Here is a 27189-nt window from a genome sequence, read left to right on the forward strand (position 1 = left end):
GCCCTTAAGGGCAGTTAAACATATGCATTCATTTTTTTTTTGGACAGCCAGATTTTTCGGATGTTTTTGCGGCCCCTAGCGAGTCCGAAAAATGGGATGTTGACTGCACAACTGACCAAGAGGATGCTTCAAATGATTCATGGGGTGAAAGGGTGGCAGAAGGAGGATGAGAACCGAAAGGACCGGCACACTAAGGAATTAAAAGGAAAGGAAGAGTGCCGCCGCCTCTTTGAAGGAGCTTGAGCTCAAAAAACAGTGTTAGCTGATGCCGAGATGCAAGTGTCCCTCATCGAAACCAGAACTCTTTAAAGCAGTGAAACCCAACACTGAGATGTTGTGTACGGGCTGAGAGTATGTCAGGACAGTTGAGGTTGACTTCCCAGCTGGCGAGAGAGAATCTTAATTGTGACAAAGTTCAGGCTTCATACCGATGAACTTGCTATCAGTTGATAAAAATATCTCATAATTAAAATATTTACTCATGCATGCATCTCCTTTTCATTTGTATTTGAAAATGTTCGACTCAATGTGGAATGGGGTTTACCATTTTTTTCGCTGTGAATTTTACTAACACCTTCCTTCTGTTTTGTTTTTAAATAAAATAGATATTACTTCTTACTATTCAAAGTGGATTGTCATTTTTTTTTGTTTCAACATGCTTACTAGAGAGTGACAGCATCGGGCAACATGGTGTCAGCCTGTCTTGACATAAAACAAAGTTCTGGCTCATTCAGGGAATTTCGCAAAAATGCTCAGGGAAAACCTGGAAAAATAAGGGAATTTGGAAATGTGAGCTTGGTGAGACACCCTGTGAACTGAAAGAAATACTTCGCTCCATGTTTGCTTCCGATGTGGGGAAATGAAATAATATTATGGCTTGCAAACATGTTCGGCAAGGTCCACCTTATTGTCCACCACCTTGGCGGCCTGTTGCACAGAGCTAATGACTTTTCCACGGGCGACTGTTTCAACTGTGTAAAGTTGTCTAAATTTTGGGTTGCTATAAGCATACTCGCAATGCCAGGCATTTCAAACAGTGGTACCCTGGTAGTGTGTGTGTGTACAGAAAGAACATTGCACAGAAAGCAACTAACAAACATGCAGCACAATCATGCGATGCAGAAATACAGCAGCATCTTGTTGATTCGAACTCCAAAGGGACTGGAAGTTTATTAAATAAAGCAGAGTTTGAGCTAACGAGAGCATCTAAAATAGCACCCGATCAATTGTGCGGCACAGCATGCAAAACCGAAACCGTCGCTGGGCTCGCATTGAAAAAGTCTAGTCTTTCCTCCATCAGCGCGCGACATGTGCTGTCAGCAGGAGCCTAGGTTCTGTAGAGAGTCCGAGTGCAATAAGATCGCACCTCTGTGAGGTGCAAGGGAAAATGTGCAAGCCGAGAAAGGTGCTCTTGCTTGACATGTCCCCAGTGCCTTGGAGATGGCGGAATCAAGTGCACGCTGGGTCCTATTATTATGGTTTGACGCATAGCTTGGGGTAACTGGGTGGGTGCCACTGGTAATGAGCCACTCTACAAAGGCTACTGGAGCACAGTGGTAGGGACAGTCAAGAAGCACAGCAGCAAAACTGGCAATGGCTTGGCTAACTTTTTACTGGGCGAACCTGTACCCACAAAAGGAAGTTACACTGAAAGCACAACGATAGCCGCGAACACAGTCGCTGATCGTTGAAAATCTGATCTGCTGGTCAAACGCATTGACTTTTAGGGCTCATTCACACTGGCGACTGACAGTGGTCGCGCGACCAAGTTGGTCGCAAATGGCCGCACGCAATCACTTTTCTCGAAAAGTGACCATTTTGGGCCAGTCGTTCTGTGCGCGATTTGCCAGTCGCGCGATCGTGGTTGCGAAACTGATAAACCAATCAGCAGCGCATTGGAAGTGATATTTCATGTGTCTACATCCGGCCTCCTCCCGTGTCGCGTCAGATTCCGCGTAGATTCCAAGAGTTCTCGCTGAGAACGATAATCTCCGTGATTGCGACTTGCGGGTCGCGCTCAACCGGGCTTACCGGTGGGAACATCAGTCGCCTTTCGTTGCTTTTTGATCGTGAGTCGCAAATGGTCGTGCGACCTCAAGTCGCCGGTGTGAATGAGCTATTATATGTGAGTCATTGAAGTTTCCAGAGTAACCGCTGGTGCCTGCTTGTCTTCCAGAAAGTACTACACAATTTGCATCGCGCATGCAATCAGGTTACACAAGCTGCGGTTACAAAAACGACAGATTGAACCACCGATCTATTGCAGTAAGAAGTTCCAATCATGCAGGCGCATTTTGTGCTGAGCGATAACTTTAAAGTTTGTGGTGTGGGTAAAATGCAGTCCCCGAGAAAAGGATAAATACAGTAGCTGACCGATTTTCTGGACCTGAAGGGGACCGTAAAGTACTAGTCCAAATTAAATAAGTCCGAAAAATCCGTGAATCACAAAACCGAACTTTATTCCAGCTAAACTGGACTGAAAAAGTCGCGGATAGTCCCTTGTTTTAAATTCCTGCTTTTTGTGATGACGTCTGCATCTGTGCAAGCGGCATGTTCTCGTCATACACACTAGACAACATTAGAGCGTTGACAACGTCTTGCGTTGATGGTTGTGGGCGGCCGGAGATGTCATTGTCGGAGTCCGAGTCTCTTTGCAGCAGTGCAGTCACCTGGCACACAATCTTATCGTCCGTAAGCACGTGCATACTGTTGATCGCGGCAAACTCGTGAAAAGTAACAGCAGTGGGAAGGTCCATACCATTGCTACGCATGTCGGCAATCAGCTGCTCGCCGGTGTCAATGTCTTCAGCGGTGCCATTTGCTTCTTCGGTCACAGGCTCTTTAGAGTTGCAAAATCCAGCATGCCTAAAACAATTTGCAGTCGTCAAAGGCTTAAAACAGCCTTCTACGCATCTGCTAGCATGCCGAGTGCCGGGAACAGGTTAACAAAGTACGTCGTCTTCTTGTCAAAGCACATGAGTGTGCACCCAAGTAAACGGGCTCGGTAGTGCACCTTGAGGCTTTTAATTACGCCTTGGTCCATCGGCTGGAGCACACTTGTTGTATTTGATGGCAAGAATTCAAGATGAATAGCTTGCAGGTTGTTTACGGCGTGGTGCGCCCTGCAGTTGTCTGCGACCATTACCACTTGCCTCTTCTGGCACTCAAACATCCGGCCAAGACGGCGGACGTAATCGGCAACAAGCTTTGTGTAATCCAGGCCTTTGTATTGCTGCTGTTCCACACAGGCAGGTTCTTCGCACTCATAAAGCAACACAGGTTTTTCACCTTTCCTATCACTAGAAGGGGCAGCTTCTCAATGCCAACTGCATTTGTGCCGACCATGACAGTTACCCTCTCCTTACTATGCTTGCCACCAGCGCAGGCCTCATTAGTAAAGGAAAATGAACAGTCCGGCAGCATTTTGAAGAACAGGCCGGTCTTGTCATAAAATTAAAGATGTCTGCAGGAGTATACTCTTGTAGCAGAGCCTTCAACTTGCTCATCCGGTAATCCATCCCAGTAGATTGACCCATGGTATCACTCTCCCCGCAAGCTTTCTTGAAAGAGACTCTGTGCTTTTTCTGAAACCCACGGATCCACCCATCGGTGAACTTGAAGTGCTGAATGCCCATTTTTAAAGGGAGCATCTCGGCTTTCTGCTTGAGCATGTTGCCCAAAATGGAGAAGTTCTTTGCTAGGACTCCTTTCAACCACAGCTGCAGGGCCTCCTCAAGCTTCAGATGTCCTTTCTGGTCATTTTTTTGTAGATTTGCAGTTTGACTGGTCGACTGCAGTCAAGATCTTTTCTTTGTTTTTCATGTAATCAGACCAGGTTTGTTTGGAGAGATTAAAATACTCATTTGCGACGTCGACTTCGGTCCGTCCTTGTTCGATAAGCCTGGTGATGGCGGCCTTCTTGTCCAGTGTCATGGTCAAATATTTTCTTTTTCTGCCCTTTCCTCCTTTGCACATACGAGATTGAGCCGCCATCGTCGGGTCACCGTCACACGCTTTCACTCGCATACACAGCATATGGTGTGGTGCGAGGAGGCTATCACGAGGGGAAGCCGATATGTCTGTATTGCAAACATAACCTGTAGCAAGTGCTAGAGGAGGCCAACCTAATGCACCTCCGCCTACGTCCCTATGCTACAATGTTTCGCTTCATTTCTCCTTCCCCACCTTGTTCAACGTCACCTAGACTTTCCTCTGGGTGGCGTTGCTTTGACGCGCGCTCCTTCGTACTCTCGCTAGCTCGAAGCCTGCACCGATTACCTGAGAGGCGGCAGATTCCTGCTTGAACTTCCTAGTGAACTTCCTGCAGCTACACGAACGTACAAAATGATGTTTAATGTCAGTAGGTGAAATGACCTTGTTTGTGGTTTCTCACCAGTTTGCACGGAAGCGACAAACATCAACCGTGGAATAGGGGAAACCGAGCAAGGCTACCACTTGAATACAGTTTTCTGTTAAGTTGAGCTAAATGTATGCCTTTTATGTAATTTTTTTCCCCTGTTGTAAGTCTACTTCAGTTACCGATTTGAAGAAAGATATTTGGATGCACCTGGTCATGTTGCCAATTATTCTTCTGATAAGAGGAACTTCTGATGAGACGAGCAAATTTTCATGGTTCCTTCGAGTTCTTCTTAAAGGGTCGTCTCGTTAATCATAGAACACATACTTATAATGCTATAATGCATGTAGATACATTTTCTGCATGCCAAATAACACTAGAACAGCCTCACCTTTTGTGAATACTGCTTGCCTTGATCTGTTTTTCACACACGTGCATGTAAAGTGGGAACTTATTATAAAGCTTGTGCCAGCTGTCTTACCTTGTCCTGATTTATATAAAAGCATGCAGCAGTGCGGCTTAATTGTTGATTTTGCTCAATCAACAGATTCTTTCTCATTTTTGTTGTCATACAGAATGCTTACCCATGCAAACATCACGGTTTCGCGCAAGTACACAACAGCAAAAGTGCGGTGCAGATGGGCTAACTAGTAGGGGTGGGGTGTGCCACAGGGCTCATAGCGGCAGAAGGTTGAGCTAGCACAGGTGTGCTGGTGGGTGAAAGGGCTCAAATTGCCACAACGTCAGGAGCAGCTCTGAATGGCTGCCAGTACACTTATGGGGTGTCTTGGCGCTGATACTTTGACTGGAGGCAATGCGTGCGCATGGTGTATAACCGTAAAAACCGGAATATAAGTCGAACTTTTTTTCAAAGAACCATTGCAAAAAATCTACCTTCGTCTTATATACCGGACATTGCCTGAAAAACTACGGAAGTCTTTCAACAATGGGCGGATGAAGAGCCACCTTCGCCATTGCCATCAGCAGTAGCTCGACGTGGCGACATTGTGGCACCACCAATTTGTGTTTACATTGTCACAAAGTTATATTGGTTAAAGGCTGCTTTTTCATGTTTTGTTTCAAAATGAGCGGAAGCCGATGGCAATTCACCGTCGCCTTCAAGAAAAAGAATGTACACATGCGCGTATCTCGTTTGTTTCGCCGCTCAGCGCCGTTAATAAGGTGCTGACAAGCACGCGGGTCGATGGTTGCACGATACTGTTAAAAATTTGCAGGGTGCACATGCGAGCAGTATTTAAATAAATACTGTCACTATTAAGCATGAGTCGCATTTGTTTCAAGGTAAGGGTGTCTTTCGGTACTTTTGCCACTGAAAAAGATTTTTTTCATTTTTAGAATTCGTTAGTTGGGGGATCGACCTATATTCCGGTCCGACCTATAGTCCGGTTATTACAGTAAGGAACACATACTGTGTCCCATTACAGTCGATCCTTTCTATTCTTGATATGCTTCACTGCATAACAAGATTATATGAAAGTGACTTAACCCTTTGAGGGTCGAATTATTTTGAAAAAAAAGCTTTCCCAAGTGATCAAATTACTTTATTGTGGATCTTGAATGTACAAAATGTATGAAGTCGGGAATAAATAGTAAAAAAAATTAGGAACAGTATTTTGGCGTCGGCATCACTCAGAACTGCAAAACGTTCAATGGTATTTCAGAGCGTGGTACTCCTTGAAACGCGGTTCTATGCAAAGCACCTTATCGCAGTCTGCACACCTAAAATGTGTGTCTGTTCTCCTCTTGGAGCGATGAGTTGTGTTGGCGCACACATGACATCTCTGCGTGCGGCTACCTTGGGCAGAGGTCTGAGGCACCCTCTCGGGTAAGCGCGTTGCCGCAGAGAGCGAGAATACCTCATGTGCGGTGTTGATAAACAAGCTAAGGGCAGCGCCAATTAAGATAGAAATCAACTTTCGCTGCCCCTGCCAGAGTGTGCCGACAAAGAGAAAAATCACGTTTCGTGCGCCTTTCTTGCAATCACGCGGCATAACCGAAACTGAGAAAGCGTGTTGCCACTGAGAGCGAGAATACCTTGCAAATGGTGGTAATAAACAGGCTAAGAGCAGCGCCAATCAAGATGAAAAATCAACTTCCGCCGCCCCTGCAAGAGAGTGCCGACAAAGAGAAAAATGACGTTTTGCGCGCCTCCGTTGCGATCACGTGGCGAAACCGAAACCGCAAAAGGGGTGTTGCCGCAGTCTGCATGACGCACTGAAGCTAGAAATTTGTTTATCTCCAAGAAGGTAGCACAAATTTCAAACGCTTCTTGTAAGTCCTAAGAGGTGGCATCACCTCCCAATTAGCACGCATCGTCATTATGGCGCGAAATTTCAAACGGAGGGTCGAAACGTACCTGTACGGCAAAGACCTTCAAAAGGTTAAAGGCCAATTGCAACGAAATTTCACTTGGGCTAATTTGACTATGAATGTATAGTGTATACTCTAAAAGTAATCTTGGCAAAGCTGCAGGGCTGGTAATTGCCTACTTTTCTTATTAGCAGCTATTAAATAGTGCCTATGCAGACGACGCGTGCACCTGGCGGCAAAGCAGTAGCGATCCGGGTATCGTGTATATTGGAGCACAACTGTTGATCTCTCAATTGCACCATGTTGCACCTAGGCAGCCAGGGGCATTGCTCGCTCATCATTTGTGAGTTCTACTTCTGTTGTCCCTGTGTTTATACTGCAGTAACCCCCACATTACGTAGATGACATACAAATAGGTTCCAAATTCTGCAACTTTACAGCATGTGAGAGACAAGTACAAAAGTGCTTGAACAAAGTGTCTAAGTGGGCAGGTGAAAATGGGTTCAAAGTGAACGCCCACAAAAGTTCTTGTGTTCTTTTCACCACAAAGAAAGGGTTTGTTGCAGATTCCACGATACAAATGTATGGGCAGCCAATACCTGTGAACAAAGACAGGGTGTCTACCAACCGGGAAAACCGGGAATTCTCAGGGATTATGAATAGTCTGGAAAAGCTCAGGGAAAACTCAGGGAATTTGTGCCTCTAACAGGGAAAATTAGCTGTAAGTTTATTGAAAGGGTTGAAAGTCGCGGTAACTCTGGCTTGAGTAACAGACAGGAATTGTAATGAATAGTCTTTGATGCCCTGTCATTGGCTGGAGGAGTTGCCAGTGCACGTTCAACGACCTACTTTCCGGATTCCCGATAATTTGGATGGCTTCGCGGCACCACCATGTACCCCATAGAGTCAATGCATTAGAATGTCTGAAATTTCTGATGCAAGAACTCCTCGCCGTCCGATTTTCCAGACGTTTTGCCGTGACCGCAGGTCCAATACGGCATTATTCAAAGCCACCACCACTGCCATTTTGATTACCTCGCCGCCTCGAACCGTGGCTCTGCACGATGATCCGCTGGCAGCCCTAGCCACCACTTCGGCAACACTAGGCATACCTGCTTTGACGTTCGCTAGGAAGCTTCTTGCCATTGAGTGCAGTATTCTTAATTGAAAGAATTTGCGGCTGTCAGCAATGGTACGGACTCCGCCTTTGTGGTCCTCGCAATTGGCTTAGAAGCTTGGAAAGCACGGTGCGTTGCATAATGCCGGTTACCAAAAGTCAGCTTCGCCACTGTACAGAAATGTTACTTAGTGAAGCATATGCAAAAGTATTGCAGTGAAGCATAACAAGCCTGGGAAGGGGCTGTTACCACGGGTCACAGTATGTATTCCTTAATTATACATGCGTGCACCCGGTATTTCCTGTCACTGTACAAGCACAAATATGCCTAATACGCATACTGACAGGCGTGCAGAGCGTTTTCGAATGTGCCTGTGGCGGATTGAGCCCTTAAGGACAGTAAATGACATGCATTGATTTTTCCAACCGCCCGATTTTCGGACATTTTCGCGGCCCCTGGGGAGTTCGAAAAATCAGACGTGGACTTTGAAACTGACCAAGAAGATGCTTCAAATAGTCCGTGTGGCGAATGAGTGGTGGAAGACGGACGAGAACAGAAAGGACCTTCGCATTGGGGAATGAACGGGAAAGGAAGCTTGCTGCCGCCGTTTTGAGCTCAAAAAACAGTGTTGGCTGATGCTCAGATGCAGGTGTCCCTCATCCAAACCAAAATAAACTCTTTAAAGCAGTGAAACAACACTGAGGCATTGTGAACAGGCTGAGAGTATGTCAGGATAGTTGAGGTTGATACACCAGCGGTTGAGAGAGAATCTCAATTGTGACAAAGTTCGGGCCTCATACCACTGAGCTTGCTATCAATTGATAGAAATAGCTCATATTTGACAATATTTGCTTCTGTATGCATCTCCTTTTTATTTGTATTTGAGAATATCCGACTCAATTTGCAATTTTTTTCGAACGCTTTTTATTTGCTGTGCATTTTACTAAACCCTCCCTTCTATTCTTTTTTTGAATAGCATAAACACTACTCCTTATTATTCAAATTTCATTAAGTTGTCTTTTTAAAGCTTTTTTCATATGCCTACTAGAGAGTGACAGCATCGAGCGATATGGTTTCAGCCTGTCTTGACATAAAACATAGTTATGCATCACTCAGGGAATTTTGCAAAGGAACTCGAGGAAAACCTGGAAAACTCGGGGAATTTGGAAATTTCAACTTGGTAGACACCCTGAAAGAGCACAAATTTCGAGATATGATAGTTTAGGCTGACTTTCCACACTGGCAGAGAATCTTTTGGAGCTGCTCGCTGGCATCTGACAGGAGTTTGACACCACCACCATCTTCTCGTGCACCGCGTTTACGTCAATCTCCATTGCCAATGCGCCGCTCCGCCTCGCCTTTACAACCGGAAAACTAGCTAGCGCGGCCGATGGGGGTGAGGTCGCTCGACACATGCTATCAACAGAAATTCCCCCTGTAGTTGCTATGATTAAGAACAAAGTGCATGTACTTGTAGATGGTGTTTCTACAATGGCTTTAGTGGATACCGGAGCAACTGTATCCATAATGAGTCTTGGTTTTAAAGGTCGGTTGGGGCGAAAATTGTATTTCGGTGGGACCAGGCTGCGACGTTTTGTGGAGTGAGTGGCGAGTTGCTGCGCCCTGTTTGTGCATGCTCTGCTGAAGTATCTTTGGCTGGTGGAGTTTTTGCAACGGATTTTGTAGTTATTCTCCAATCAACGCATTAAGTGATTTAGGGCATCTACTTCTTGCGACAGTGTGGTGTGACTGTCGATTGTTGCACGGGGAAGTTTGCGTCGATGGCCATGTTTCGTCCGCGCTCTTAGAGGAGATTTGCAGTCAAGGTGAACTTTGTGTATCTGCAGATACTGTTGTGTTTGCATTCGCCTCTGTGTGCGTGCCGGTTGTATGTCGTGGTGAAGTTCCAGACAGTTTCGATGCCTCTGTAGAGCCACTGCATCTAAATTGTGTGAAGAAGAACGTTTTTGTCCCTCACTGTGTGGTATCCATCGGCAACGGGCGTGCTGGCTTGTGGACGGCCAACTGCTCGGCAGAACCCGTCCTGCTTCCAGACGGATTGAAACTCGCCGACTTTACAGAATGCACATCTTCGTCCATAGCCGTACTAACAGACCCGCCGTGTGAGCCTGCTGACCTTCGCCACGTCTCAGACAAAAAGCTTCTGTATATGATAAACAAGTCGCTTAGCACAAGGGAGCGCCATACCTTGTTGGATACGCTTTCTAAGCATCTGTCAGTGTTTGACTTTGCGCAGCTGAACAAAGCGTTCTCGATTCCCGAGTCACGAACGTGCCATACTATCGATACGGGATCTGCGCGCCCAATCAGGCAAAAGCCTTATCAGGTGTCGCCTAACGAGCACAAGATAATCGGGGAACAAGTGAGTGACATGATGAACAATGGGGTAATACAAGAGTCTTCGAGTCCTTGGGCAGCTCCGGTCATACTCGTCAGAAAGAAAGACGGTAACCGGAGATATTGCGTCGATTATCGAAGATTAAACGCCGTGACTAAGAAGGATGTCTATCCACTGCCCCGGATTGATGATGCAATTAATTGCCTTCATTCGGCATCTTATTTTTCTTCAGTGGACCTATGGTCAGGATATTGGCAAACCCTGATACACCCGGCAGACGGAGAAAACAGCCTTCATAACCCTGGATGGATTATTCGAATTCAGTGTGATGCCATTGGGTTGTGCGATGCTCTGGCAACCTTTGAAAGGTTCATGGACACCACTCTGCGAGGGTTAAAGTGGAACATCTGTATGTGCTATCTTGACGACGTTGTTATAGTTGGGCGCACATTCAGTAAGCACAATATGTGCCTGGATATTGTCCTCGACTGCATCAAAAACCCTGGCCTGGTTCTGAACTCCAAGAAATGTAACTTTGCTGACCGTCAAACCCTTGTGCTGGGTCATCTTGTTGACAAAGACGGTATCCGGCCTGATTCCCTCAAGACAGCAGGCTAGAAACAGCAGGAATGGCCGCTGCACTGTCTTCGTTCTCCTCTTCCCTTGTCTTCTTGATCCCCGCGTCCCTTTTACGTGCTTGGACGCAACAATATAAAGTAATTAAAACTTGAGAAAGCAATAATAATTCTGACTCCCTAATTCTTGTAAAAGCGTCAATGTCCTTGCAAATACAAAAGCATAAAAATCCTGTTTTTTATTGAGCTTTACTCAATCTCGTGCAACATTTATCTCATGGACATTATAGGGGTATTACTCAGGCTCGCGCGTGCGCACCTGACCCTTCTCTGGATCGCACAGCGCCGATGGAGCGGCAGTCGCTCGCTGGCACTTTCGCAGCAGCCCTAGCAGTCAGAGCTGTGACCCCTAACCCGCGGTTCGCAGTGAGTTGCGACCACGGCGGGTTCAGGCCAGGGGGGACAGGGTGAGTCTCGACCTAAAGTGATTATTCACCTTAGAGTACAAGGATACCAACAGACAACAACAGCCACAACACATACAAATACAACACAAAACACAACCACAGTGGCGGAGCATTCCGCACGTCTGGGGTGAAACAAACCGCACAATGTGGGAACCACAAAAGAGGCTGATAAGAGTTCAGCTCACCCAAAGTGGATCCGCGCTCGGGCCCTGGGGCGGTGAGTCGGTCTCAGCGGCGGATTTGAGATGCGGACAGTCGCAAGCTCCTCCACCGAAAGACAACCGTGCATCGGGGGAATAGCGCTTCTCCGCGAGCGGCGGAGAGGAGTCTCCCCGATTCCAAGAAAGGGAAAGGAGGGAACGGGGTGCCTTGGCTGCAGCGTCGCGGCCAGGCGAGGAGCATCGGGAGCGACGAGGGTGCCCTCTCCCCACTACCCTCCGCGAGCGAGCCTGTGATTATCGCGTGATAACCGCGTGGCCGCTCCGGAGATATCGGGACGCGCATGCGATCCCCTCAACACATAATATTGTTACGTGTAGCTGAAGCCCAATGCTATATACATTATTTACAGAGACGCTAACAGAAGGCCAAAATGGCGACGCTACAGTGAAACCTCGTTAAACCCTAGTCGACCGGAGCTCGGAAAAAGTACGTACTAAACGGTAGTGCTGTTTAACTGAAATAGCATGAGATCGCCCACTTACCTGTCGAATACCCGCTGTGGTTGCTCAGTGGTTATGGTGTTAGGCTGCTGAGCACGAGGTCGCGGGATCGAATCCCGGCCACGGCGGCCGCATTTCGATGGGGGCGAAATGCGAAAACACCCGTGTACTTAGATTTAGGTGCACGTTAAAGAACCCCAGGTGGTCTAAATTTCCGGAGTCCTCCACTACGGCGTGCCTCATAATCAGAAAGTGGTTTTGGCACGTAAAACCCCATATATTATTATTACCTGTCGAAAACGGAACTCAGAGAGAGTGCGATGAAAGGGGAAAAACATGTAGTATTTATTCACTTCGCGCGACATAAGTTATTTTCGTTTGATGCCGCAGCGGCCTAGCACGACGACAGCAGCCTCAAACTTACTCAAGCTGTGTGCCAGCTTCTCAGTCAGCCCCCCTCCTCTCGGCACACACTCGCACGGCAGATTCCTCGTTGGCGTTGCGTATTCTCCGTGCACGCGCGCACTAGTGCTGCGTAAGTCCCGGGGCGCCTTTTTCATTGCCGGGTGCCAGAGTTTGGAAAACTTTTCGTTTGAAATAGTTATGTTATCGCGCCTTTGTTCTCGTTGCGACGACTGCATTCACGAGGTTGACGTAACGCGCAGCTTCTGCTACCATCGGGCCTGAATCGCCCGTGCTGTTGCTTTCCGTGTCGTCCTCATCACTGTCGCTAGTCGACACTTCGGCAACAACAGAGGCAACGATGGCGAAAAGTTGAACCTCGTAGCCGACATCTCTTCGCGGTCGCAGCAGCGCTGCCGAGCAACTTCGCATTCCAAATGCCACACACTGTAGTCAACAGCAGATCCATGTCGCAGGCCAGCGCCGACTTCTTCGTGTCACGTTCGATAGCACGGACGATGTCTAATTTTTCTTCTATGCTGAGCACCCGGCGTCTTTTTTATCCGAGCTTCGGCATGACGCGAGTTCTCGCTTGCACGACGCCATAACGCGCTCTCGCCACACTCGCTCTCTGGCACGGCGTCCATGCGGCGTCGAAATGATGTTGATGCGGCTTCACGTACAAACGCACGGGGCGCTTGGAGGCCGTTGTACCGATCTCTGAGGCTTGTTCTGCCGGGCCGCCCGATGGAGACGACGCACCGCCGTGTTTGCGCTACAAAAAGTGGAAACGCTACGTTTTAACCGATGCGTACGCAATAAGCTGGTACGGTTTATGCGGATACAAAATACATTATGTTCAATGGCCGCTGAGTCGGGGAATTGACTTTACTACTTTTAAACCGAAACTACTGTTTAAGCGGGTACAGTTTAACGAGGTTTTACTGTATATCAAGCGGGCCCACGTCGTCTTCCTCCTCCTCAGTGCAGCCACACTGTGGCGGCTGTTCCGTAGCATCACCTGGCAGTAGAAGCACCGTCCCGCTGCTCAATCTACACATCCGCGGTTAAAGGTGTGTGGTATGGCTTTAGTCTCGCCACGTGAACGATGTCAGTTGCAGCCGACGATGACGCCGAGAGGTCGGCGGGGATGACTTCATACGTGACATCGGTCACTTGTCGCACCACACGGTATGGGCCAGTGTAGCGCGACAGCAGCTTTTCAGAAAAGCCCACACGTCGAATGGGTGATCAGAGAAGCACCAGAGAATCCGGGGTAATGTGCACGTCACGATGGTGGCAATCATAGAGGCGTCTCTGATGCTCCTGTGAAGCCTCGAGACGGGTGCGGGCGAGCTGGCGCGCGTGGTCGGCGTCTGCGATCGCGTCGCGGGCGTATTCAGTGGCTGAATGCTTGGCCGAGGGCAACAAAGTGTCTAAGGGCAATGCGGGTTCTCGGCCATATAGGAGATAGAATGGTGAATAGCCGGCAGTGTCGTGCCGCGATGAATTATACGCGAACGTCACATAGGGTACGTGAAGATCGCAGTCGTGGTGGTCGGTCACGACGTACTTCGAAAGCATGTCGGTGATGGTCCGGTTGAGGCGCTCCGTGAGGCCGTTGGTCTGTGGGTCGTAGGACGTGCTAAACTTGTGCTTTGTCGAGCAAGAGCAGAGGATGTCTTCGGCGACTGCCGACAGAAAGCTGCGGCCTCGGTTGGTGAGTAATTGGCGCGGAGCACCATGCACTAAAATTATGTCATAGAGCAGAAAGTCAGCAACGTCAGTAGCACAACTTGTCGGGAGGGCTCTGGTGATTGCGTACCGCGTAGCATAATCAGTAGCGACGGCGACCCATTTATTTCCGCAGCCAGAGAGAGGAAACGGTCCAAGCAGGTCTAAGCCAACACGGAAAAAGGGTTAGGGTGAGATGTCGATCAGCTGGAGACATCCAGCTGGAGGTGTGGAGGGCTTCTTCCGGCGCTGACAGGGCTCACAAGCGGCAACGTAACACCGCACGGAGTGGGTGAGACCCGGGCAAAAGAATCGACATCGTACACGGTCGTATGTGCGTGAGACGCCCAAGTGTCCAGCCAAGCGAGCATCATGAAGTTGTTGGAGGACAGTCGAACGCAGGTGCAATGGAATTACGAGTAGAAGGTCAAGGCCGTGTGGATCGAGATTGCGGCGGTATAATGTCCCCTCCTTAAGGAGAAACATCTGGAGAGAGACGTCGCCAGGCGATGATTCCAGATGGTCGATGAGGGCTCGTAATGAAGGATCGCGGCGTTGCTCGTTGGTAATTTCAAACAACTGGGACACAGAAAAAACGCAAGCGATGGCATCCGCATCAGTTGGTTCGTCGACGGGGTAGCGGGATAAACAATTGGCATCCTGGTGGAAGCGTCCCGTATTATATACCACGGAGAAGGTATATTCTTGCAGGCGTAACGCCCAGCAAGCGAGTTGTCCCGTGGGGTCCTGAAGCGAGGATAGCCAGCAGAGCGTGTGGTGACCAGTGATGACACAGAAGGGGCGTCTATACAAGTATGGACGAAACTTCGCAACAGCCCACACAAGAGCTAGGCACTCGCGCTCTGTGATTGAATAATTGCGCTCGGCGGGTGATAGAAGTCGGCTGGCATAGGCTATAACGCGATTATGTCCATGCTTGCGTTGTGCTAACACTGCTCCTATGCTGTGACCACTGGCCTCAGTTCGAACTTCCGTTGAGGCAGATGGGTCAAAGTTGGCCAGTATTGGAGGCGTGGTAAGGAGAGTAGTGAGCTGCAAAAAAGATGCGGCATGGTCAGGTCCCCAAGAAAATGGGGCGTCTTTCTTCAAGAGGTTGGCAGGGGGACATGCGATGGTCGCAAAATCCTTCACAAAGCGTTGGAAATAAGAGCATAGCCCTACGAAACTACGAACATCCTTGGTAGATTTCGGAACAGGAAAGTTCGTGACGGCGCGAATCTTGTCCGGATCAGGTCTCATGCCTCTGGCATCCACGAGATGTCCAAGGATGGTGATTTGGCGGCGAGCGAAGGGACATTTTGACGAGTTCAACTGGAGACCGGCGCGGCGGAACACGTCAAGAATCGCTGAAAGACAGTCTAGATGCATGTCAAATGTAGGCGAATAAACGATGACGTCGTCCAGATAGCACAAACAAGTGGACCACTGAACCCCTGAAGCAAAGAGTCCATCATTCGTTCGAAGGTGGTGGGCGCGTTACAGAGACCGAAAGGCATCACCTTGAACTGATAAAGGCCGTCAGGGGTAACAAATGCAGTCTTCTCTCTGTCCATGTCGTCGACGGATATCTGCCAGTATCCGGACCGTAAGTCGATAAAAGAAAAATAGGTGGCACTGTACAGGCAGTCTAGAGCGTCATCAATACGTGGCAAAGGGTACACGTCCTTTTTTGCGATTTTTTTATCCGATTTTGTTTATCTTTTTTCCGAAGTGGCGTTTGTCAATGCCACCACCCCTGCCATTTTGATTACCTTGCTGCCTCGAGCCGGTGCTCCCGCACGTATATACACTAGCAGCTGTAACCACCATCACGGCAACGCTAGGCCCAGCTGCTTTGACGTTTGCTGTTAAGCTTCTTGCCATTCCGCGCTGTGTTTTTCATTGAAAGAATTCCCCACTTTTAGCAATGGCACCGACTTCCCCTTTGTGGCCCTCGCGACTAGCTTCGAAGCTCGGAAAGCACGGTGCATTGCATAATGCTGGTGGCCAAAAGTTAGCTTCGCCTTATTACAGTAACGTGACGCGGTGAAGCAAAACAAGCATGGCGTAATTGTCACGGGACGCAGTATGCATTCCTTAATTATACATTCATGCAACTGTCATCTCCTGTGATGGTACGAGCACTGATAAGTGTGGCATGTATTCAGAGGGTTTTCAGATGTTCCTGTGGCAATTTGAGCCCTTAAGGTAGTAAAAGACTTTCATTCATTTTTCTGAACTGCCTGATTTTTTTTATGCTTTCACGGCCCTTAGGGAGTCTGAAATATTGGACATTCACTGTACGGCTGATGAAGGGGATGCTTCAAATGGTTCGTAAGGCAAACACGTGGCAGAAGCAGGACGAGAACAGAAAGGACCTACGCATTGACAAATGAACAGGAAAGGAAGCTAGCTGCTGCTTATTTGAAGGAACCTCAAATCATGATCAATTAACTTCAATTACGTGATCAATTGCTACACAGGAAACCCATACGAGTCTCTCAAAAAGTAAAAGAGCTTCGCAATTGAAGAAAAATTCGTGCTGGTCTGGGACTCGAACCTTTTCGGGGCAGCCACTCTACTGTCTGAGCTAACCAGGTGGCTACCAGATGGCATGGTGAAGTCGAATTTGTCAACAAGTTGAAGCAAAGGCAAGAATTTGACGTAGTAGTTCTGCGGAAACCAGTAAGAGCAGAGAAGTAAGTATTTGAGGGAAAATGAGACATCCATCCAATTGTAGCAATTGCTACAAAGGAAACCCACACGAAACCCATGAAGGAACTTGGAGCTCGAAAAAAGAAAAAAATTGTTGGCTGACAATGAAGTGCAGGTGTCCGTGTCCCTCATCTAAATTGAAATAAACTTTTTGAAGCAGTGAACCGCAACACTGAGACGTTCTGTTTGGTGTGAGTATGTCAGTACAGTTCAGGTTGACTTAACAGCTTTTGACAAAGTATCTCACTTGTGACAAAGTTCGGGCTTTATACTATTGAGCTTGCTATCAATTAATAGAAATAGCTCATATTTGAAAATATTTGCTTCTGTATGCATCTTTTTTTTATTTGTGTTTGAGAATTATCAACTTCATTTGCAATGGGTCTTACCATTTTTTTCGAAGGAGTTTTATTTTCTGTGCATTGCACTAACCCTTCCCTTCTGTTTTCTTTTTGAATAATACTTCTGTCACACGGCAAATCTAATGTCATTTACAACGAATGACATTCGCTGATAATGCCATTTGTTTGCTGTCACACGGTAAAAATAATGACATTTGTCGAAAATGGCATTTACATATGAATGAGTTTGCCAAATTTATTCGCATTTGTTTTGGAACCTAATGTGTATCCTCGACACCACGAGTAAACTGGTCAAGTTGCCAAACAGTACATGGTTCTTTTTTTGTTTAACAAAAAATAACTATTATTCTATCAATTTCATTACTTAATTATTATTTTTGTGACATTGAAGTGCATCACAGTGTGCTTCACAGATTACAGAAAGATACTCTCAATTCAGTGACTAGACAGCCGTCTTTAGCTTTCGCCGCAGCTGTCGTGTTGGTTTGCATCGGAGCATCGGCCGCGGCCAGTTCGATTGACTTGACGTAAATGCATGTACATGTTTTCCTGTGACATGCACCAAGAATGTGGATATTAGGAGCCTGCATGCACATCAGAACGGCGATGACATGCAACTGCCGTTCTCATTCCTCTTTAGCGGATGTAGCGGATGCGCCTATCGCGCTTTTTAAAAACCATGTAGCTTGCCATATCTTCGGCTTAGCTTGACTCGACTTCGTTGGCAATGTCAACAAGTTGGTGATCGAACACCACGGTGTGAAAGGGACGCTCACGTATTATAGTGGAATTTAGCATATTGGAAAATAATTATTGGACAAAAGTGGCTTTGAGGCCATTTTTGCACGCCTTTTTTTTACTACAGTGCAGTCCACTTATAACAATATCGAGAAAGGCGAAAAGTATGATCCTTATAACCAATGATCGCTATATCTAGACTGCAGTTATTAAAAAAAAAAAATATAAAAATATATGCGGAACATACCTTTGCAGCTCCGAACTCGTATTCGCTACTTGCTCTAAAGAATAGATGATGTAGAAAGTAGGCTGTGAAAAACACTTTATTTTTAGCGCCGATGACCGTGTCAGGGGTTAGGAGTGCCGTAATTGTCCAAAATCTGCACTTGCTTTTGCAGCAGCTTCAGCTTCACAACCGCGGTGTGCACGGATTCCAGCAGCTGCGCGAACACTGACGGTAATCCTTTAGCATGCACAAAATCAATTAAGGAGTCGATCGACGACAGTGCACTTGGCGTGGACATAGAGGTCGGAGTCAAGGAGTCACTGTCAATCTCGTTACTGTTGCTGCTGCCGTTGCCACCGTCGCACAACTTTGAAACCGTCTGTCGAGACAGCAGATCTTTGGCGATCGCCTCGTCGGTGACCTCATCGCAGAATGAGGCAGCACTGTCTGCAGTCAAAAACTGCTTCGACGCACCACCTGTGTCACCAGTAGGAACGAGCTTCCGGAGCTCGGTTATGTCAGCGGCTTCCACCGTGTTGGTCTCAGTGGGTTGGGGAAGTTCGTCTTTACGCACAAAGCCCGCCTTTTTGAAGCAATTGGTGATGAACCACTGGTAAAGTGCCTCTTCAACATCGGTGACAAAGGGTCTCTAACCCTTTTCCGCTGATCGACATGGCTGCTGATAGCTCCTGCCTTCACAATTGCGGTGCTCTTGGTTTTCAAGATGGTTGATATCGTTAACTGGGCGAGCTCATACTTCTTCACAAGGGCGTTCACCTTGAAGCCGCATTGAGAGTCCTGCAAAATATCCATCTTCGTGTCAAGCGACACAGCTTTGCGTTTTGTAGGCGCCATCTTCAAAGTGGGTTGAACCGTTGGTTGCATGCTGCTTCGGTGGCGTCGGCCTGCTATCGCAAGAGAGAGACGCGGGAGGGAGCCACCGCGCCGCTTTGCTTGTTGATTTTTTTTCTTTCTCTCTCTTTCGGAGCGACTGTGGCCGATGCGCATGAAGCAGCTAGCGCCATCTTGTGGCGCGCTGCGCCTACTCAGGTACTCTCCGGTGCGCGGTCGGGGCGGGACGTGCTGCGCGGTAATGGCGGCAGATACGAACTTACGGAGGTACACATTGCCTCGTCTCGACATTGTTCGTTTCAGGCAACTAAGCAATGCAAATGTTACGATTATTTAGCACAGAAAACGCCGTCCAGACAGCAAAATTTTGATCGTTATATTTGATATGCGGTAAATAACCTATCGTTATAGATGTTTTTTTTCCCCATAGACCTAATGCATAAAATGACACTCTCATGTCGACCCATCGTTATAACTGATATATTGTTATATGTGGTATCGTTATAAGTGGACTGCACTGTATCGTCATTGTCATCATTTTCTAATGACATTAGTTTTCGCTGTGTGACAGTGTGCCATGATAATGACATTAATTGCAACAAGTGTCATTTGTTGGATATTGTAGTATAGTGTTGCCTCCTGTCAGATCTCTGTGTCATCGTACATGTATGTTTTGTAGTTGTTTAGCTAGATGCCCCCCCCCTCTCTCATGTGACGAGCTTGGACCAATCAGGAGGTGTCATCTGGCGTGTGAAGCCTTTATTAGTAATAAACGGCTGCGGGTCGGCTGAGTCTTCGTTCCGGTTTTCATCGGGAGCAGTTAGCGCCGTGTCTCCTTCACTGCGCCGGCGCTCGCGCGCGTTCGCTGGCTGGGGGCCCCCACTTGCCTGCCGCTGCCGACACAACAGATATGACATTAGATTTGCTGTGTGACGGGTATAAAATAAACACTACCCCTTACTATAAAAACTGGATTAAGTCAATTTTAATTTTTAACATGCTTACTAGAGAGTGACAGCATCGGGCGACATGGTATCAGCCCGTCTTGACATAAAACAAAGTTATGTGTCGCATAGGGAGGTTTGCGATGCCACTCAGGGAATTTGGAAATGTCAACTTGGTAGACACCCTGTGCATGTTATAAGCCTAATAAACTCGTAGTACATCCTCTCTCTAGAGGATGTCACTGTGATAGTCTTGTATAGCACATGCCTCCAGGCCCTTACGTTTCAAGGGCTCTGTTTAGGCAGTAGTGCTTCTTGCCAATCCTTGCATCTGACATATCTTGTGTACCGTATTTACACAATTGTAAGTTGACTCGTATGTAAATCAACCCCCCATATCGCGTGTGACAGGGAAAAAAAGGAGCATACTCGAGGACGCATTCGATAACGAAAATTTATTGGTAGCTTGCATGGTCACTGGAATACTCGTCCTCACTAGTGCTGCCATCATCATCGCTGCAACGGCCCCACAGTGCGTCGTCATGCAACGAAATTCCACATTTGGCAAACGACTGCACCACAACATCTTGTGGAACAGCAGCCCACACCAAATGTACCCAACCACACACAGCTGTCAGGGAGACTCTTTTGACAGGTTTAGTTGGCGTAAGTTCGCGGTCTTCTGCCGCCAGCCGCTTGTTGTACTCACAGGGGAGCAGTTCCTTAAGAGGCAAAGATCCGGGCTTGTGTCATGACCATGTCACACTTCACTGGCAGGGACTGATCACACATTTCAGCAACGCATGCCGCAAGCATGGCCTACAGCTCTGGAGAGCTCTGGGACCCTGGCATGTGGCAAGTCCTACGTAGGGCAGACAGGACGGTGCCTGAATGATAGAGCCAGGGAACATGAACAAAAGTTAACGAAAGATGAATTGGCGCACTTGCCTGCGCACTGCAATGCTCGTCGCTGTGCACCTCTTTTTAAAGAGAGAAAGATTCTGGGGAGAAGCCATGACCAGACTTCATGCGAACTGATGGAGGCTTATCACATAAAAAAGAAAGGCCAAGACTGTGTTAGTGACACCTCCATTAGATGGTTTCAATCAGAAATAGATTTTTTTGATAATTGGTTGCCATGCTAGGCTGATGAGTGTTCTTGTTTGCTGCAATCTGCGCATGTTCTATATGCCTATATATGCCCACGAGCTGCCGTGAATAAAACAGCAGTATCTGCATAGTATGCACGGTTGCTGTAGCTGCCGGCTTCGACAGTTGTCAAAAACACGTATGCATGATCTCAGAGCCGGTCACCGGTTAGCCACCCATACGAACATATCAGCGGCAAGCTTTCCATGATGGCTTGTGGAAAGCTTGCCGGTCAAATCGGCTAACAGCCAATTTTCGTCATGGAACACTGCCTTGGCCTAGTTAGGTCTAGTCGGTAGTGCTTCGAATGTTCAATTGGGTATAGGTGAGAAAAATTACGGTTTTACGCCGAATTGACTGGTACCTATTCGCGGAGGCCACACGACACACGGGAGGCAACAATCTGCCTCACAATGAAAGTGAGTGTACTATCTTTGCGACGTACCGTACAGAGGTACTCATCTTGGCACTGTTCATAGACACATAGTCTTGTCGAGCTTTTAGCATTGTATTTAGGCATACGATACAGTTGCTGAGTGATTTTTCGGCTCCAAAAATTTGGACATGCTTGATTATTTGGTCTGCTTCGCGGCACCGCCATTCTTCCCATAGACCATAATGTATAACAACTGCCGAAAGTTCAAATACCTTGCAACCTCTCGTCTCATTTTTCGGACACTCCTTGAGCCAGCCAACTCGATCGAGAGCACCATGCACCGACTCTGACCGCTGCATGGTTCGACTTGCTGAACGTCATTTTTGTTTTGAAAGGAGCCTCCTTGCTGCCCCATGAAGTGGTGCTACTGGAAATCCCCACTCATCATCATCGTTTCTACCTGGTTCGATAGAGTTGCTACAGCAGTTCCGGTCTCAGCTTCGTAAGCCATGTCAAGACAATTCAGCAGCTGGTTTGTTTGTTTCATTGTGCACGATGCTGCTAGTAGGCCACATTTTTCATTTGTGCGACTGGTGTCGGCATGACGGCATGGTGGTGTTTGCTTCATGTGCTGTGTCGAGGTTGCGGTGATCCAACGCGGCATATGGGAACATCGCGTTAAGTGTTTAATGGCGCCGACAGTGCCCGCGCAGACTGCGCTGGGGAATGCCGCCGATGCCGGCAAGCGGGTGCCAGGAGGCCTAAGATTTGTTGCCTTCCGATGTGCTCCCTACTGATGCGGAAAAGGCTCTGCCGAGACCTGTGCTGTGGTTGCATTGTGATTCCGGACACCGTCTCATTTGACAGTTTCACAGGTGCTGACACTGCTGCACTGACATGTGCAGAACTTGACGACGGCGAGATCATTCGTCAGGTTTCTGCTGCACAGCCGGACGATGACTCTAGTTAGAAGATGATGCACCATGTGCTATGCTGCCGTCGCATGTGGAGCGTGTACAAGCAGCGACTGTGCTTTCAGCTGCCTATAGTGACCGTACGACCCTCTCCTAGGTTCAGGCTTATCTGATTGCGCATAAACAGAACAGCGTGCAACAGTGCATTCACGATTTCTTCAAGCCTACTGCCGAGCCTGAATAAGTGCGTGGAAATAAAGAATTTCTTACTTTCCTTTCCTTAATCTGCTTTTTCGGACACCTGTTTATTCGGACATTTCCGTAGTCCCTGTGAGGTCTGAATAAACGGTTGGTGACTGTACACATTTTGTCTAGTGTGGTAAAGTAAATCAAAGCACATCAGTCATTTGGAATGCACATAAGTCGTTTACCAAGACTTTTTGTCTTGTGCACGCATAACGGCGCAAGTCATTCTAGCACATATGTAATGTTATGCTGCTGTTGGCTTAGTGTTTTGTGTCACTCTTCACTTACTGATTGCGCTGTAATAACAAGCTTTGCCTAATGGATACAGATTACTGTTGTACTACTCCTAATGCCCCGAAAAGACATATATTATTAGAAACGAATAGTAGCGCACTGTGAAGAAAAATTCATCCCATCAATAAAAAAACGAGTAAACAGGAAGACACCTTGGATTACACGCAGTATTATCCACCTCAAAAGAAAGTTACAAAGAATGCGTAAAAAGAAAACCAACGTCGATGCTATAAATGAACTTTCACAAATGCTCAGAGCAGAAATTTCTTCAGCAAGAAGCAATTTCTTCACAAATACACTGACCAATTTTATGACGCAAGAGCCAAGAAAGTTCTGGCGTTACCTGGCAAAACCGGGGGCGTCTATCGACCAAATGGAAATAGACGGAGCCATTACGGATAACGCAAATGGTATCGCGAACGCCTTTAATCACTATTTCCAGTCTGTGTTCACCCGTGCTTCTACCTCAGAGTTCAATCTATCGGAATACCACTCCCGCATGCCTGACCTTGTCATAACAGAATGCGGCATTCTTAACTTACTGTTACAGCTTGATGAAAAGAAATCACCTGGGCCCGACGGATTACCCAATGCTTTTCTAAAGCGATACGCGCAACAACTGTCTCCCCTTCTGCAAAAAATTTTTTCCTTATCCATGGCAACAGCATCCGTACCCGCCGACTGGCTTTGCGCGAAAGTGGTCCCGGTGTTCAAAAAAAATGGGAATAGGCTCTTGGTAAGCATGTACAGGCCTATATCACTAACTAGCTCTTGCTGCAAATTAATGGAGCATGTAATTAACAAAGCAGTCATAACTTACTTGGAAAGCAACAAGCTTTTAAATGTAAACCAGCACGGCTTTAGGAAGGGACTATCAACAGTTACGCAATTACTTGAAATTACACACGACTTCGCGGCTGCTATTAACTCTGGTTTGCAAGTGGATGCAGTGTTCGTTGACTTTGCAAAGGCTTTTGATTCTGTTCCACATTGTAAATTAATTGAGAAGCTTAAAATGATTGGTATTAATTCAAACATCGTTTCCTGGATTACAGCTTACCTCTCAGGCCGTACTCAATACGTCGAAATAAAAAATGCCAAATCCATTAGCCTAGACGTTTGCTCTGGTGTTCCACAGGGATCAGTATTAGGACCTACACTTTTTTTAATCTATATAAATGACATTTTTTCCTGTGTCACTCCAGATGTTGTACTGAGATTATTTGCAGACGATTGCGTTGTGTACACTACGGTTCGTTCACAAGATGACCAAAATAATCTGCACTTAACCCTAACTAACATTGATTCTTGGTGTAAAACTTGGGATATGAAAATAAATGTAAGCAAAACGTCCTCTGTCACCATAACAAGGAAAAAAACTCCCATCTATTTTACTTACCTTTTATCAGGATCTGCTGTGACGCGTAATAATGAAGTAAAGTACTTGGGGGTAACGTTGACTGAAAAATTGAGTTGGGATTCCCACGTAGATAACATATGTACAAAGGCCTACCGACAACTTGGATTCATCCGACGAAAATTGTCAGCTGCACCTGCGCATGTAAAACTAAACGCCTATATGACTCTAGTAAGACCCATCCTGGAGTACAGCGCCATAGTTTGGAACCCCCATCAGTCTTTCCTGAAAACGAAACTTGAAAGAATTCAAAGCCTAGCACTCCGTTTTATTTACTCCCGATACTCCCGCTACGATAGCGTGACACTTCTCCGTAAAAGGGCTAGCATCTCGACGTTAGAATGCCGACGACTAACTGCCTGTATGAAATTTCTTTTCCTGTTATATCATGATTGCATCAACATAACTAAAGACGTGTACCTAAAGCCACCTCACCACCGCTCCAAAAGAATCAATCACGACTTGTGAATACGGCCATTTGCTGCTAGATGTAATTTATTCAAATTTTCTTTTTTTCCTCGATCCATAGAACTATGGAATAGTCTGCCCCGCCATATTGTGAATGATGTGTCAATTGATGTCTTTGTTGCGAACGTTGAATCTTTCTTTGAAAATGCTTTTGTAAATGTGTTGTAGTCACAGCCTTCTTGATTATGAGTCGTGAATTGTATGATTCTACAGCTCTGCACACTTTGATTCTATTATTTACATAAGTTATGTATCTTTTCATTCATCTTCCGGAACACCAAACCTGTTGTACCACCTATTGTACATTCCACTCCTGTCAGAGCCTGAGAAAGGCTCACAGTATTATGAAATAAATAAATAAATAAATTATTCTGCTCCAAAACTGCTCCAAAATGCTGGTGTAGCTACACCTAAACTGCTCCAGAATTGCATTTTTCGTGCTCAAAAATTGGTCCAAATCCTGGACTGGCTGGACCACCACTGCAATCTTCCTACACATCGGGGGGCTTGGATTTCAATCTGACTTCGGCTATCTACCTAGCATGTGACGTAAATTGTGATGCCAACTGTGCTGCACGGCGCGGCTCCTTTTTTTGTTTCTCCCACAACTTCCAGAGTGAGACTACTTGCTTTAGGAATTCGCGACACTTTCCCCGAACTGTGCGAGGCCTACCTCTCTTCTTAGTACAATCGTCTCACCCGCACTCGATCGGACAGGGCCATCCTCCACTGCCTTAACATAGGTTTCGTGTCCCCAAACCCAGACCCCGTTCAACTCACACCCACACGTTCAGAACCCGTTTGAAATAAAACCCCTTTCAAAGCATATGCACCCCATCCATCATAGATGTTGCTATAAGGCACTAGCATGGGCCCTCCATGCCAAATACTGCCGGTACTCCAACTCCGCCTACGTTGATGCAGCCGAATACCCTACCCACGATGTGTTTGCGCTCTCAGCAGTAACTGTGACTAGCACCTCTCTTGTGGCTGCAGCCAAGTGCTCAACCTCTCCCAAAACAGGGGAGGAAGCTGTGATTGCTCCAGCGACAGCTAACACCACTCCTAATATGATTTTCAGCGACTCGACAGCTGCCACACGTAGCTTTGCAAAGGGCCGCATATCCCCGACCACGCACCACAGCTTTTGTCACACCCTATGTCCCCTCCATGAGATTGAACTGATCTGGCTACCAGCCCAATCCTCCAACCTAGGGAACGAGGCAGTCCATACTAGCGCCTGAGGATTTGTCGGGCTGGGCCGTGGATGTCTCTGACCTTGAGGCCTGCGAGAGACAGACTGGTCTCATTTCATGATACAACACACCACTATCGCCTTAACAGGAAACCCCCCCACCTCCTCACAAGACCTTAACCAGGACCCAGGAAATCATCTAGCGCCGGTTACACACCCATTCCTTCCCCAAAAAGGCAGTATACGAGGTGTGTTCAGAAAGAAACCGAACTTTTGCTATAACACCTTTACTGCTTATGGTACAACATTTTAAGTGCTGTCCCCTTCAAAGTAGTCCCCTTTACTGACAATGCACTCTTCCTATTTTTTCTTCTATTTTTGGAAAGCCTCCTGGAACGCACTTTCTGGAATGGTGCGCAGGTCTCTTCTCGCATTGTCTTGGATCTCCTCTATGGTTTGGAAACGACGTCCTTTCAAGGTGGTTTTCAGCTTGGGGAATAGAAAAAAAGTCTGCTGTGGCTAGGTCCGGAGAATATGGTGGGTGAGGCACAACAGGAGTGTGGTGTTTTGCTAAGTAGCTGTGGACAAGGAGCGACGCATGAGCCGGGGCATTGTCATGATGCAGCATCGAAGCCTGATGTTCCCACAATGCAGGCCTCTTACTGCACCCAAATTATCTCAAACGTGCTAGGATTCCCTGATAAACTTTTTTGTTGACTGTCTGACCATGTGGCACAAATTCCTGATGGACAATGCCTTTGCAGTTAAAAAACACAACCAACATCACCTTCATTTTTGACCGACTCATGCATGCTTTTGTTGGACGAGGAGAACCTTTGGCCACCCACTGCGATGACTGCACTTTCATTTCAACATCATAGCCATAAGCCCATGTCTCATCGCCTGTTATGATGTTCTTAAGAAAGTTTTCATCGTCATTGGCAGTGGCGAACAGTTCCTGGCTGATTTCAACACTGGTCTGCTTCTGTTCGTCAGTCAACAAATGCGGCACAAATTTTGCAATGACACAATGCATCCCAAGTTTGTCACTCAAAATTTCATTACATGATCCTACGCTCATACACTTCGTCAGCGATTTCTCTAACAGTCAAGTGACGATTTCCACGAATCGCAGTTCGAACTCTCTCGACGCGGTCATAATCTATGAATGTGGAAGGTTGTCCAGGCTTTGGATTGTCATCAACGGACATTCTTCCGTGCTCAAAACGTTTGAACCAATCATAGCACTGCGTGCGACTCATACAGTCCTCCCCGTATGCTTGGCTAA

General features: G+C 47.1%; 1 protein-coding gene and 1 pseudogene across 7 annotated transcripts in view; one reads left to right on the top strand and one right to left on the bottom strand.

Moving 5' to 3' along the window:
* The window catches only part of faf (ubiquitin carboxyl-terminal hydrolase-like faf), a 758782-nt gene that overhangs the window by 99627 nt on the left and 631966 nt on the right, over positions 1 to 27189 (top strand). The window lies entirely within an intron of this gene.
* Positions 2467 to 3635, bottom strand: LOC139054840 (tigger transposable element-derived protein 4-like; annotated as a pseudogene).

Source organism: Dermacentor albipictus, chromosome 1 (assembly GCF_038994185.2).
Source record: "Dermacentor albipictus isolate Rhodes 1998 colony chromosome 1, USDA_Dalb.pri_finalv2, whole genome shotgun sequence".
In the NCBI taxonomy this organism is placed as follows: Eukaryota; Metazoa; Arthropoda; class Arachnida; order Ixodida; family Ixodidae; genus Dermacentor; species Dermacentor albipictus.